Here is a 15124-nt window from a genome sequence, read left to right on the forward strand (position 1 = left end):
GTGAAGCCTGTCCCCTTTTCCAAATCATCTAAGCTTTCTTTTTCATATCTAAGAGAGCCTGGGAGATTTGCAGATGAGGCACCTACATTTGAAGTTCTCTCTCCTCTAAGGGTGTGCACAGTGTGCGCACATGCTCACTCCACTGGTCAACAAGGTCATAAAAGTTTGGGAATTGTCGGTCAAAGAAGAGCTAATCACTTCTCTTGCTCCAATTTTGGAAAGTTTCTCACACTGAATCGTTTATTGATCGGCCATTCTGCTGTTGCACAGGATTTTACAAGTTTTGTGCACATGGGATGATGGTGGCCACCAGTTGTCATCTGTCCTCCTACCCTGGGACAGGCATGGCACAACCCATGAAGTGCTCACTTACACTTCACAGTTGCAAAACTGCCATGGTTTTGCCAACTTTTCCACTTACATTTTACAAGCACTCAACTGTTTCTGCAAACCCCAGTGAGACAGCTTCATCCTGTGCTGAAGGCCGCATCCGTCATGGCTGCAAGAAGGGGAGCAGGAATGAGGTGTCCAAACCACGGTGGGGATGCAGCACGGACATGGGGTGCAGGCAGTCCCACCTGGCCTTGGGCAGCAATTCCCAGCCATCTGTGTTTCTACAGGTTTCAGTCACACCGTCCTTGTCTGAGGCTTCTACCTCAGTATGAATGAAACATGATAAATGAACATTTGCACATTCCAATAATTGTTTTTCTTGAGAGTATGTTACAGAAAAGCTGATTTTGTCAGCAGAGCCTAAAGTGGGTTTCCTGCTCAAAAACAACGGCACCAATGTCAGAGGTTAGAGAGATTTGTGCTGCTCTGAAATATAGAGTTTTGAGATGAAATTAATATATTAAAATTCAAAGTTGTGAATTCTTGTATTAAATATTTTTATTTTTTTCTCAAGACCAAACATAGGCATTTTTTCAAAAGTTTCATGGTCAGTCTTTTCTCTAATATGGACAGCACTAATTTACTGGGAATTTTAAGTAGAAAAAGCTCCCTTTATTTCATTTAGGATTTTGTCAATGAGATTATTATCCAAATCCTGAATCCATGGATCCCCTGCAAATAAGTCTTTAGAGTTGCAGTGGTCATTCATAAAAGCAAATGTAAGCAAGGGACAAATAAAAATGTTAACATGTATATATGTAGAAGAATCTTTATCCCCCTCCACTTTTTTAAGTAATTGAAGAAGTTAATTTGAAGCTAAGACATTCAATGCTCATTTGGATAAAACAATTTCTTATCCTAACAAGAAAATTCAAGCAAAGGTAATGGTTATAACTCATTCTGAGTCACTGTAAAAAGAAGTGGAAAGAAAATATTGATTGTTCAATACTAATGAAAAAGAAAAAACGGAAAGGGGAGTTTTCACAAAAATCTGTTTACCCAATTTTTGGTGTTATTAGAGAAATAGCTTACAAGGTGGGGAAAACTGCTTGGCTGAGTGAACAGAACTCAGCTCTGCCAAAGTCCAGGTCCCATCTCAAGCACGGCGATGCAACAGGGCCTGTAAAAAAGTGTGTGCACATGCAGGGAGAAAAGGGGATTGCCTGGGTGATGGAAAGCTTCGGCAAATGTCTTTTCAGCAGCTAGACAGTTGCTTGTAAATCTGGCTTGTCTTAAGCTGAATTTTTTGTCACAGAAGGGAAGAAACCAACACCCTTCATTAGCCTTGTAAATCCTGGCCTAGAAAACCCCAGGGAGCTTGCTCCCAGGAAAAGGAATCCTCTGCACAATAACTGCATATTTTCAATCAGTCCTCTTGATCCCTGCTCTTGCTTATTCCCAAGAATCTGCCAAGTCTGTTGAACTTCCTCATAGTGACCCTCCCATTTAATTCATGGGCCATTTTGTATTTACAGAGAGGTCAATAAAAGCTTTCCAGAGCTGCAAGCCTCTCTGTAATGGTTGTCCTGAGCAATACAGCCTGAAGAGCCCCAACAGGAAATTGGTAAAGCAGCAGCCAATTTCCTCTTGCTCTTTTACTGCCTTTTGGTCTTCCTGCTCTGTTCATATCCCCACTGCTGAATTATTCTAGAAATGGTGGGATATTTCTAGCACCACATATGGAGGAGAGCTCATATCATTTACAGAATTTTATGCGAGGTTAATCAAATATCAGATTTGTTTAATTAATAGTAGTTGTTAGGTTAAAGCTCACGACCTGTCATGAAATTCAGTTTCTATTCTGATTTTGTTTCTGGCATGCTGTGTGACTTTGGAAAAGCTGTTTTAATGATCTTTTGTTAAAATTTAAGTTAAAAAAAGCCTTGCTTAAAATTTGGGCAATGCCTGTATATGTTCCAGGCTGTGGTTTACAGGCTCTTTGAAATCTTTGGGTGCAGAGAGTGATGCAGTGTGGTGACAGCCCTGAACCTCTGCCCTCTGCTCCCATGTCTGAACGTAGGAAATAATTTTTTTTTTTTTTGGAGGGTGGGAGGATGGTATTGGGAAATGCTTTAGGTTAGTAAAGCTGTTTCACAAAGGCTGCAACTATACCACAATAACTCATTGCAGCAGATCTGTATCATGAAATTGTTGGCACTGAGTTCCAGATGTCCACAATAAAAGTGTTTCCAGGGTGCTCACTTCAGGTGACGGTGAGCCTGGTCCTGCAAAATTCAAACCCATTACTGGCCAGAACATATCTTCTGGTTTAGTTCCACCCTGAAGAGATCTAGTCTGTGTGCTCCATAATGGCTATGTGATGCTAACCCAGTCAGGGAAGTGGGACGCCTGGGAAGTGGCCTTCAAAAGCACACTCCCAACCTGAACTCCATCAATTGCATCGATGCACAAAGGGACTTTCTGTGCTATGCTCTGTGGCACAGCAACTTCTGTGCCCTGTGTCCCGGGAGAAGAGCGCAGAGCACTAATTTAGATGCCTGCGCTACCTCTGCAGTGCCTGGGGAGTGTTTAGCATCTCGGAAAGCCCTAGTTACCCATGACAGCAAAGGTTCTGAGTGCCCAAACTAATCAATGGGAAATGCGGATGTTAGAGGCACCTAAATCCCACACCTCCCCGAGCCTTACTTGTGACTCACAGCCTTAGCCCTTTGTCTAAGCTAGCTATCTACATGCCGTCATCCCCAGAAAAGCCAAATATGGGAAGAGAAGACTAAAGAGATGGTAGTGGCTGTGTGCTCTTTCCTATGATAATATGATGCTCACAGCACAAATTTTGGTCACAGCTCTTGTAACATTTCTGTATTTTCTTCAATGACAAGTTAATGTAAAATAAGTAAGAAAGTCCTTGAATTTGTTAAAGGTCTCCTTTCTCTCAAGAAAATGCCCTAATTGCTTATAAGCTAGTATTTCTAGCTCTAAGCATATTATTATTTTCTGACAAGTAGAACACTTCCAGCAAAAGGCACTTGTTTTTATCCCAAATAACTGAAACAATCACTCCAGAAGTTAGAAAGAAATAGACTGATGTGAACCCTTTGCATACCAGGAGGTGTTCCTCCCTACCTGGGCTTGGAAAGGATAATTCTGCCATTCTGTGTTTTCCAGCTTTCTGGCTTTGCTACCGTTGCCTCCCAGATATGTACATGGATGGGGGCTTCCAGTTCAGGGCACCTTGACATGATGTAGGGGCTTAGTGTGAGTGCAAAGCTATACTGGAAACCAGAAATGACCAAAATTAGAATTTTGAAGACCACAGTATTCATTCAGGATGAAGCAGGTAGACAGAAGGTTTGAAATCCACAATTAGACTTGGTGATAGCAAACACCCTGCTACAACCACGTCCATGTTGTGCCCTATTAGTCAAAATGATATCCTTGCAGTTGCTCAGGACATAGACATTGCTGTAGAGACAATGTTGGAAGAAAGGATGTCACGGATAATGACTTGTCCTCAGACATTTTACACTGTTTTCTCAGTATTTTCAGTTTCTTTGTCTTTAGACTACCACCTTTTTCATATAATATAGGAATAAGAATTTTTTTAAAAAAATGAGATTGAATTAAGACTATTAAAAAAATATATATTGTGGGAGCAGTGCCATTTATATTAATTATGCTTTGCGTATGGATATAATACAGGTTTGTGTATGAAGGTTTCCTGCAGCATTTAAGGCCGCTAGTCCTTTGGCTCTGACTTTTCAACTGAGAAGAAAACAGAAATTTGAATAATTGTGCTTGTGATTCTCTGAATTTATTCACTTATGGAAAGAAACGAAGTACAATCAAGTCTCTCATGTGGAGAAGATTGCAGTCATAAACTCTAAAATGATTGGATTACCTGTCTTGTATCATATTGTCTTTTGTACTAGTTACGTATTGTTTCAAAGCTACAAAAATAACAGCTCCTCTGTCTGAAATATTTTTCTTAGCTTTGCCTCTTGGTCATAAAATGTAATCTGATACTTTTTTCTTGAAAGGTTTCTTGTAGGTTTTAGCTGTTCTTTAAGTTACACACTTCAGTCTTAAGTTTGATTTTTGTCAGTTAACCTCACACCTCAAATACAGATTTTTCTCTCCAGGCTACCACTTTGATTATTAGTCAATCCCAAACTTAGCAAAACTATGGATGTGCATATTCTTTTTTACTTTTTTTTTTTTTCTCTTCCATAATTATCAAGTTTGTTCTTTTTTTTTTTTTTTTTTTTCCTCCCCTTCAGGATCTTTCTGGCAAGCATTGCACTCTCCTGGGTTTCAATGCTGTGAGAATTACGATTCATCTGGAGTTCAAGCCTTTGGTTAAGACAATGTCCTCAGGGTTATGAGGTATGTTTAATGGCAGAAGAAAAAGCTACTGTTCTGGTTCTCATGTTCAACTGCATTGTATCAGGTGTGTTGTGGAATATCTAATCCTGTTGTACTTACACATCCAGACCTTGACTCCACAGAGGTCACTTCTGCCACCAGCTGGAGTTTGTGGGCTTTCCCTTTGGCCTTGGCCAGGCAGAAGCATCAGGACCTCACATGCAATAAAAAAACATGTTGTAGGAGTACCACAACTTCGTTTCAGGTCCATTATTTATTCCTTTTTTGCTTTAAGGAAATGATTGGAGCATGACTCAGTCTGCTGCTAATCCTGGCTCTACATGAGATCAATCAATCCCTGTGTAAAGGCAGGCCTGGCACCTCCCACAGCTCCGCTTCTTGACGTGGTGCGTGTGGGTTTTACTGGTCTCTAATGAAACTGAAAGGAGATTTTTTTTTCTTTTTTTTTTTTTTTCTTTTTTTTTAATTTTGTTCCATAAAGTTTCCTTGAGGCTGAAACGCTTTGCAGAAGCACCCCTTGATGCCTGAAAAAAAAAAAAAAAAACAGTCTCTACTAAGCTAGCAGCTTGCTTACCTCATGGATTGCCAGGGAGACCAGGGAGATGAGCAGATATTAGGAGGCCCTGCCACACATTTTCCTCACCACCCACATCTCCCTACATCAGTGTGGTACCACCAAGGCCCCTTGGGACCCTGTTTGCAGTGACATCCCCCAGACATGAGGTCCCAGCTCCCAGGACCACCACAGCCCCTGGTTGAGGAAGCCCCTGAGGAGCTGGGGTTCAGCGAGCTTCGTGTCTTGGCTTTCCAGGTGGGAAAGGCCTTTGCTATTGCTTTTTAAGGAAACATTTTACTATATTTTCTCCCTTTGTGGGAAATGTCAACACTTATGAAATGGGAGCAAAATGTTTCAATTTTTTATAGGCTGAAAAGATTAAGCTTTTCTCCGTAATCAAATGAATTTGAGTGAAAAAGCGTGGTTGTCTGTAGTGCTGCATGAAGAAAGCCATCAATGTGTTCCCTGCAGTCCTACCTTGTTATTAGAGTATGCATTGGAATCTGAGGTGTATCTTTATAGGTTCATATTTCCACGACCTCCAGTATCCTTTCTCTCATTTATTATTTTATGGTGTTACCTGGATACAACTATGATTCTAATGGCACTTTAAAAAACTATTGCTTGTATATGCTCCAACTGCAGCTAAACCAGTGTTCTCAACTATGCGTCTCAGACACAATAAGGACAGATAAAGAAATGCAAAGACCATCACAAAACACTGTTTATTGCTATTTTCAGTGGTGGTGAGTACTCGAAATGAATCCCTATACAGCTGAACTTTTGCACAAGTGATACTGTTGGGATGTCAGCAGGCCACAGTCACTCAGCTCATTTTTGTATCTGAATCCCTAAATAAAGAACACCCAGACTTTTAGGGTAGAATTCGTTTTAATCAAATATTTGTGTCTTATATTGCAGCTTTAAAATAATCACTGTCCAGTGGTAAGTGATACAACACGGCATACTGAAAAGCATTTCCAAATTAATTGGAACGTGATCACTACGGAGTTCATTTTCCGCAAGCTCTTAAAATACAGCCATGTAGTAAAAAATGCTTTATTTCATTGTCTGGCTGTTCTGCCAAGTCCCTTCCTTCCTGGAATGTTTATTAAATTTAGTTTCATGTGGTCTGTAAATATATATATACATACATATATACATATATATATATGTTCTTCTCTTACCTCTGAAGGCTGGGTGGGCTGCCAGTTACATCCTAGTTTGGGGGGAATTGGTACTTATGCTAGAATTTTAGCTACATGCTAAGATGTGACAAAAGAAGTTTGCTCTCCCTGTGGGAGGTTTGCACTCCCTGTCAATGACTGAATCTAGATGATGTAGCTTGTGCTGATCAAAATACACCATTTTCCCCCCACTATTATTATTATTATTGTTATTTATTATTATTATTATTATTTTTTTTAACCAAGAGCACACAGTATTGACTTGATGATTCCAATGCAGCTGTCTGGCAGTGTTAATGATCTCTGCTTGCTCACAACATACTACAAGCATTAGACCATGGTGAAAAGAACAGTACAAGCTTGGTGCAACCTTTGAGTAAATCGTCACTCTCTTAGTTACTGTGAAGTGCATTTGGAGCAAATACAGTTTTCTGCATGTTAGAAACAAAATGATAATCTTCTCTTCTCTTCTCTTCTCTTCTCTCTTCTCTTCTCTTCTCTTCTCTTCTCTTCTCTTCTCTTCTCTTCTCTTCTCTTCTCTTCTCTTCTCTTCTCTTCTCTTCTCTTCTCTTTTCTTTTTCTCTACTCTACTCTACTCTACTCTACTCTACTCTTTCACAAACTTTTCATATTTCTGAATATTGTGCCCATCAAGACCTTCTTTTGTCTTCCATAGCTAGATAATTGATTCCCTATTGTTTCCATATGCTTAATGATGGTTCTGTAAGATCCTTGCTTGTTACATCTGAAAATTGAATAAAAAATTCCTTTGTGCTGACAGCTTCATTGTAGTCAGTGTTCAAAATATCAAAGGATGAATGCTAAATGTTCATAATGTAAAGTGTCAAGAGTGCAATCTGGGATAATAGAATACATGTCTTGCAAACTTGCACTTTAATAGGGCAAACTACTTGGTCAGCAAGCAAATTAATTCATTTATGATTTGATATTATTGCAAGTAGTGGGTCAGCTTTTGCAGGCAGCTCTGTCTGCAGCTGAATTTTGCTACCATGCAGTCTCTTCTGTATTTGTAGATGCCTACCAGAAAATGAGTGTGTGGTCTTAGTGTAAAGATATGATTTCAGTGGCTGCCCTTGTATGTATCAGTTAACTGTCTTTTTTTTTTTTTTGTAAACTTTTTTTTTTCCCAATACATGTTCACTGTTCAAAGAGAGAAAAAAAATATTTGCTGTAATTATCTGCTTATCCCTTTTAAATACCAATTGTTGTACAATCTGAATTGATTGTGCAGATGTTTAAAACATGAACAGATGAATACAGTGAAATGTTGTCAATGGTGTGTTGTCTCCCACAGTTCCACAAAGAAACTTGAACATATTTTCTGGCAGAGCTTCTCATTTTCCCAGGGCAGATATTTGCAAGCCTACCTCTGTAGCTTGTGAATATCAAAATGAATGGCAAATATTAACCTCTGAGAGCTAGAACAATGTGAAAAATTACAAAAGTAAATGTTAGCAGAAATATCTGTTACACAGGCAAAGAGAGAGACGGCACTGAAAGGATTTATGTTATTTTTTGAGTCTTGGCTTACACACGAAAGTTGTGAATCTTTCTATTGAAAGAAAAGTCCAATTTTTCAAAAGTAGCCTTGAAGTTTTGTTTTTCAGAGTTCAGTGACCTGATTGAAAAAGCAGCTCTCTGTAAAAATAATTATGGAAGAAAAAAAAAAAAAGAAAATATTTGACATGCTGTAAAAGTTACAACTGCAAACAGATTTTCATTCTCTTATACAAAAAAAAAAAAAAAAGAACCACACACAAAAAATAATAATAATAATAAAAAAAAACAACAAAGAGAATAACAGACTTTATTTATCTTTCTTAACGAAAAAACAAAACAAAACAAAAAAAAACTTGGTAACCCTTTTAAAGTGGTTAACTGTGTCCTCCTTGTCCTCTTTCGTTGATAATATTTATGAAGAATACACATCTGTAACTTACTGTTATTGTCTACTATTATAAATTATCTGTTGATAATATCCTGTAGATGAGTATATCAAGGTCCTCAGAAATACTAAAATGGGGCTAAATTAGCCATTGATAAACCCAAGGACTGCAAGTGAAATAGTTTGGATGTGTTTGCTAAAAAGATGATTAAAAGGAGAGCAGAGATGTAACACTGGTTCATGTGCTTTGGAGGTGAAGTCCTGGCTTTCATGTATGGTGTGCATCTGATTTGGACATCTCTCGGAGAAATACGTGTTTCATCACTGCCCTGGCTTTAAGTGAATTTGAGCAGAATTTGATGTCTATTTTGCAGAAGAATCTCAGGTCCCTTACAGTTGTTGGGATGCTTTTTGCTTTCACAAAAATATCACCAAAGTGAAACTCGCTGCTTTCCTGCATCCTGCAGGCATAAAGTACAACATGTCTCTGACAAAGCCCTTCTCAGTGCATTTCAAATGTAGAGCTGGGTTAGCCCAGCTGCTGCAATTCCCACAAGACAGAAAAGGAGCTGGAGAGGTGAACTTGTAGCCCCTTGACAGCACTGTCATCTACACATGCTACCTGCTGCTTCTTTACGGGCAATCCGGTGGTCTTCCTGCCACGGATGTCTCAGTGTCATCCATTTCCTTTGTCCCATCCCAGAAGTAGCATCAGCAAAAATATACTGGAAGATCACACTGGGCTGGTAGCCAAAGCAGATTTATATCTTTGGTATTTTTTTTTCTATTTTTTTTTTCTTCTTGTGAGCTGCCTTTGATTTAAAGACCAGCTTTTTTCATGGATGAGGTGTTGATCTAGGGACCAGGGCTTGGCAGTGGGCTCCTGCTGAATGGTCTCTGGCAGGATGTTTGGCCCTAATTCTATTCATGCATTGGGTATTTGGCTGTTTAAAACCCATTTGGTGCTCTCTTCTCCTTAGGAATTGCCACTGAGCAAGATCTGGATTTATTTATTTTCTAATAAATGATAAAGGAGGAGATTCAGAATGTCAGCTCAGTGTCACTGTAACACCAGCCATGCCACCTGCATTCAGTGGTGATCAGGACAACCCCTACAACAAGTAGTAGCCAGATTAGGGTTCAAATGGTTTTATATTGGCTTAGTGAGTGCTAATTACATTGCCAGGGAATTTCTATTTGCAGAAAAAAATCACATTTACTCCACTGGCTTGTTGCTAAAGTTGTGGCAACTGAGCGAAGGATAAATCTAACTTTTGCCTTAGGTATTTTATTGAAGTAAATGTATTAAGGTAACACTTGTGATTCCCAAAGCAAAAACCTTAAGCAATGAGTGGCTTAAAGCAGCTCTTAGCATTTATTACAAATGCCTCCACATCTACAAGAGTTCAGCTGTATTATGTCCCAGCATTTTTTTGGTTGCTTGTTTTTTTATCATTAACATTAATCACACACTCAATATTTAATATTAATTAGTACAGCTTGTATATTTACCTTCCCTTTGTGCTTGCCCCCGTGGCGTGCAGAGTCGCAGTGCATCCCTCCCCAGCCACCAGCCAGGCAGCAGGAGCCAAGTTCATTAGCAGCCCCCCGGGATAGGAACCCCCAGGAGTTCCCCAGACCCCACCTCTCAGAACCTTCCTGGGGAAGCAGAAGGCCCAGCAGCAAGCACTGGGTGCCTTCAGCTTGTTTCGCTCAGCAGCCAAAGCAGACCAACACGAGGCATCATTTTTCTTCAGACAGCAGAGACTGTGGGTTAATTCTAGATCTGTAGGTTGTTTTTTTTAGGTCTTTTAGATACTTACACCTTAGTTAAATTTATAATACACGTTTATTCCCAATTATGCTGTGGACTGTTAATTTTTTATATATATATTTTATTTTTTTAATTAATTAATTAATTATTTTCAGACCAGTGCCAGGTGGTGCTGCCCTGGGCAATGTGGGTTACCCACAGCCAGGACCAAAGCTGCTGCCCCTGCTCCAAAGATGGTGCTGCAAGAATCACCATTGACAGAGATTTCTGCAAACCACCCAAAAGCCCATTCGAGATGTCTGTTACAAACACAGTTCAAACAACATTGCACAAGAAATGTTATAAATATTTTAAAATGGCTTCTTAAAATTAGGGATTGCCTACTGAAGGCAGTCATTAGTGCAGGTTTCTTTGGTGTAGCAGACTGGAACGAGTTATCAAGTTATGAACTAATTTAAATTATATCCATTAAAATATCCTTTTTACATAAAACAGGGGGCATTGGGGTTATAAAATAGACTGGGGCTTAAAGTGTAAGCTAATAAATATCTAATAAGCTGCAGTGCATATTTAAATTGATACGGCATACAATATATTGAGTAAATACTGCAGTGAGTACTCTGAACGGCCCTTGACGAGCCCTTGAAGCAGCTGTAGAGTAATGCCTGGAACATTTTATCGTGCATTTTCCAGGTCTTCGCATGACATGACCCCTCATCGGTCCTGCTGCTCCTCAAAAAGCACAGTGCTCAAGCCATCCGTTACCTGGGTGCACGTGTCAGACTTTGTTTTACCAGGTAATTCATTAATGGGTCCTCTGCACACCTTAGGTGGCTCATATCCATTATCCTCACTTAATAGTTTAGCCTAAGGATGGCTCGCAATATAAATAATCTTCCGTAATACTTAGATAGCATAGTTGTATTTCTTTTTATAGTAAATGGAAATTAGCTAAAAGCCTTTGCCCAGATTTTGAATCGCATGTCATATGGAAGACCAGATAAAGAATCTGCTGATTTTTATTTTTTTTTTTTTAAAGGAGGATATATTATCCCACCAGTACGATATCTCCCACACAGACAGAAATTCATCCAACACGTGTTCAAGTAATTTTCTCTCTCTGACTTTTAGCTGGCCACGTAGACTTTTAAACTACCCGTGCTGCTTTAAATGTAGTTTTAAATTGCACCTAATATTTGGTGGGTAATTCTTTAAAGCTGTTAGCACCTATTCACAGTGTAAGTAGGGGGATTTTTCTTTTTCATGTGAGCCTTCTGGGATGTTAAAGGATCCAAGACTGGGGATGCAATCTCAATCCAGAACTGATCTTTGCAGTTTCCTGCAAGGGTGAAATGGGAAATGTAAAATATTACTTTATTAAAAATTGCTCAAAACACATCTTCCTTGTTAAATATGCAGAGCTATTCAAATATATTACCTTTCTGGGAACAGTAACAATACTCTGTTTGCCTGAATTACTATTTCCAGTACTTCTTTTATTGCTGAGGTAAAATTAGGATTTCAGGAGAACAAATTAATTTCTACATTTTCTGAAGATCCAAAAATGAACATCCATGAACTGCAGAGGGGTAAGAGGCTTCTGTTATTTAGTGTGAACACAGGACTCACTTGCATGTGACCATGTTTTTAAAAAAAACATGGCTAAAAAGTTAGTAAACACACCACCTTTGCAGTTACAAAAGCCAGCAGTCTGTAGCTGGTGGTATCATGATGTACTTACCATGACGAAATTTCTGTACCAGCCACCAACACCAAGGCAGAAACTGAAAATTACGTTCTTCATGCCTTATAAAGTATAACTGTGTCTTTGACACCCATGCTTGCAGTATTTATAATATTACAGTGTTTTCTCTCACAAATTAAATCAATTTGGAACCACTTATGAGACAAAGTCCAAACATGCCTGAATTTCTTCCAGGATGCCTTTACAAACTATGTTTCCTATGCAAATAATTTATTCTACAATTTTATCAGTGAAATTAATTCCACATACCCTACCTGGTAATGAGAGTCCACCAAATATTTTGCTATTGCACACAATCATTAGCTTGTTTTCATTTGCAGGGAGCAATCAACATCTGCCAAGCAGCTAGCATACCAAAGCTGCCATTAGTATTTCCTGAATCTGACTGTTTCTATTTCTTCCCCACCTCCAAAGGACAATCCTGCACAGCAGGTATCTTAGCATTAATATTGCTGGGGAATAGTTGCCTTCTGCAAGAGTACTCTGGACCCGAAACCAAAACCTCCTGTCTTTCTGCTAAATGATTGAAGAATACCTTGTAAATCATTTACCTCTCCCTGCTGCTGGTTTTCTGTTGATAGTGTTTACTCTGTTTCCAACATGATGGCAAAGTTAAATTTTCATTTTGCTGAAAAAGTACAAAATACAGTGAGCCTTTTTGCTCGTTATTGCCTGATCTTTCTGGAGTGAGCTGTTTCCCAATCCCATGCATCACAGATGTCCTGTCAGGGCTCATATACACCCAGTGAAGTATTTGCATCCCTGTGCCTGCTGATAGAGTGAGCATGTTTGTCTACAAAGTGCTTTTAAATGAACTAATACATGATTCATGCGGGCTCCTTTGAGCAGAACACCAATCTGTCTGGACACAGTTTGCTGTAGGCTTGACAACAGGAGCATTTCTCTAGGTGAGATGGGTGCAAGAGACCTCTCGGAAGGAAGGTGGGGAGCAAGCAGCCATCGTGGCCCCGCTGAGCAGCTGGGACGTGCAGGGGTTCCCCACCAGGCAGGAGTAAACCCCACGTTTGTCTGAGATGTTCTTCATACCGTCTCTCTCTGGGTGTGGGTGACACGAGCTGCACAGCAGCTGTATCTGCTCAGTCATGCTTGAGCAGGAGTGGATAGTGCACTACCTTTATTATTTATACAGGGATACAAGAAGATTCTTTGCAGTCAAAGAGAAGAAAAAAAAAAGGAAAAAAAAAAAAGGAAAAAAAAAGGAAAAAAAAAAAAAGATTGATCCCAAGTATACTGTTTCCTATTGAACTAAATAGATTTTTAATCGAGTCACTGCTCCTTTGGGTAATTGACTTAACAGTGTGGGCAAATTAATTTCAGATAAACCGTAGCTGGGATTTTCCAAGGAGCACAAGGGTGCTAAGGAGTCAGCTCCAGTGCAGTGAGAGCAGGGCAAATATCTTAATTCCTCTGGCTTCCCGGGCACAGCGCTGCCCAGATGTTTAAACCTGGCGCTGAATTTGGAAGCTTTTACGTTAGCGAAACTCCCACTGAAGTCAGTCAAAACACTGATTCAGAAAGGACAGCAAAAATCGGTTCAAAAAATTCCCAAGTGCTTGCAAATGTGTTATGCACACATAACCTCCTCCCCTCGTTTAATAACCTAATCTAAATGTCGCTCTGTGCAATGCATTATTGTTCAAGTCTTTCTGTGAGATTTGGCACAAGTACCTCCTTTTGGATCTTATCTGGGAAGCAAAGCCTTTGAAACAAGTTTATTTTCCGGTGACCCAACCAGAACCCCACTCTAGTGGTGAAAGATTGGTGAGGAAAACTAGCATCGTGCTGCGGTTCCAGAATAACCGCTTCTCTCGTCTAAAGCGCCACTTACATTGAAGCTCTTTCTACAAAGGACATTGCAAAAGCAGGGAACATGGAACACTCCTATACAGGTCAGAAATTGGCAGAAAAAAAAATTGCACTGTGGCAAGGATTGTTTTGTTTTTTCCCAAATTCAGAGCCTCAGCAAGATAAGGGAAGACGCACTCCCGTGTCCAGGGGGCAGCAAGTTGAGCTACAGCAGCCAGAGGCGGTGTTTGCAGGCCCCTCGGCTCTGGTTCTGCTCAGAGAGACAGGAGACTGCACACATTTATCTGCCTTTAACATTAAATCTATTAAATCCTACATCTTTTACATAGGGCATGGTACCTATACTAATATACAGAAGCAACACTCCTTCCAATATTTTTAAGGAAATGAAAACTGTACACTTTAAGAATCTGTAGCTGCTTTCCATTGCTGAAAAATTATATTCTGCAGATTGAATACAATAAAAATACCATTATTATTAAAGAAAGTCTATTGTATGGAAAGAACTCGCGTTACATTCTTTGGTGCCTTATTCATACAACTTCAGTAATTAAAGAGAAGCTCAACTAACAATTAAAAGGAAATTATTCCTCAGCTGCCAGTTGCAACCCTCGTGAAATCAAGGAATGTGACAAATAGTACTGTTGGTATTATTTACATGTCATGAATGGGTAAGTATATATCTACATTGTTTTCCTCTTCTAAAATAAATCTTCAGATATTTGTAGTGATTTCTAATACAAAATGCAATATTTTTCCCCAGTGCAGCTGTTTGCAGAGCTGGTCAATTGCAAATATATTGGTCATATTTTTTTCTGTTATTCTCATATATCCTGTAAACCTGGTTGGTTTTATCGGCATATGCTGAGTTATCATCCCAAAGTTTGATCTCCAGTGGACAGGGTTCTGTTGCTGGTGGAAAAGATGTGGCTGAAGCAGTGCTGGGCACTGGCTGTACCATGGCCAGGAAGGCTCAGCTCAGATTGGTGAAGACAGATGGGACAAACTGGAGATAGAGAAAAATGACTGGAAGAAACAGATATACTATTGCCAGTGGAGAAGCAGCCAATTTCTTTCTTTTTTTAGTCCTTTATTAGAAGATTATTTGCAATAGCTACTACTAAGAGGAATTTGGCAAGTCCAGGTAAGAGCCTGTGTACCTTTCCCAGGTTTCTCCAGGAATAGGGTGGAAAGTCAGAGTAGACGAAGGAAACATTTTTCTCTTTGCTGCTCCTTTCCTCCTTGTTTGGTTATTTGTCTTGTGTCATCACCTGGGATGCAGGAGCCAACCTTCCTAGCAGAGTGCTATGCCAATTCAAATATTTTTCTTTTTCCCAAAGTATATTAATATGATATTTAATAGTTTCTAGAA

Source organism: Cygnus olor, chromosome 7 (assembly GCF_009769625.2).
Source record: "Cygnus olor isolate bCygOlo1 chromosome 7, bCygOlo1.pri.v2, whole genome shotgun sequence".
NCBI classification, from domain to species: Eukaryota; Metazoa; Chordata; class Aves; order Anseriformes; family Anatidae; genus Cygnus; species Cygnus olor.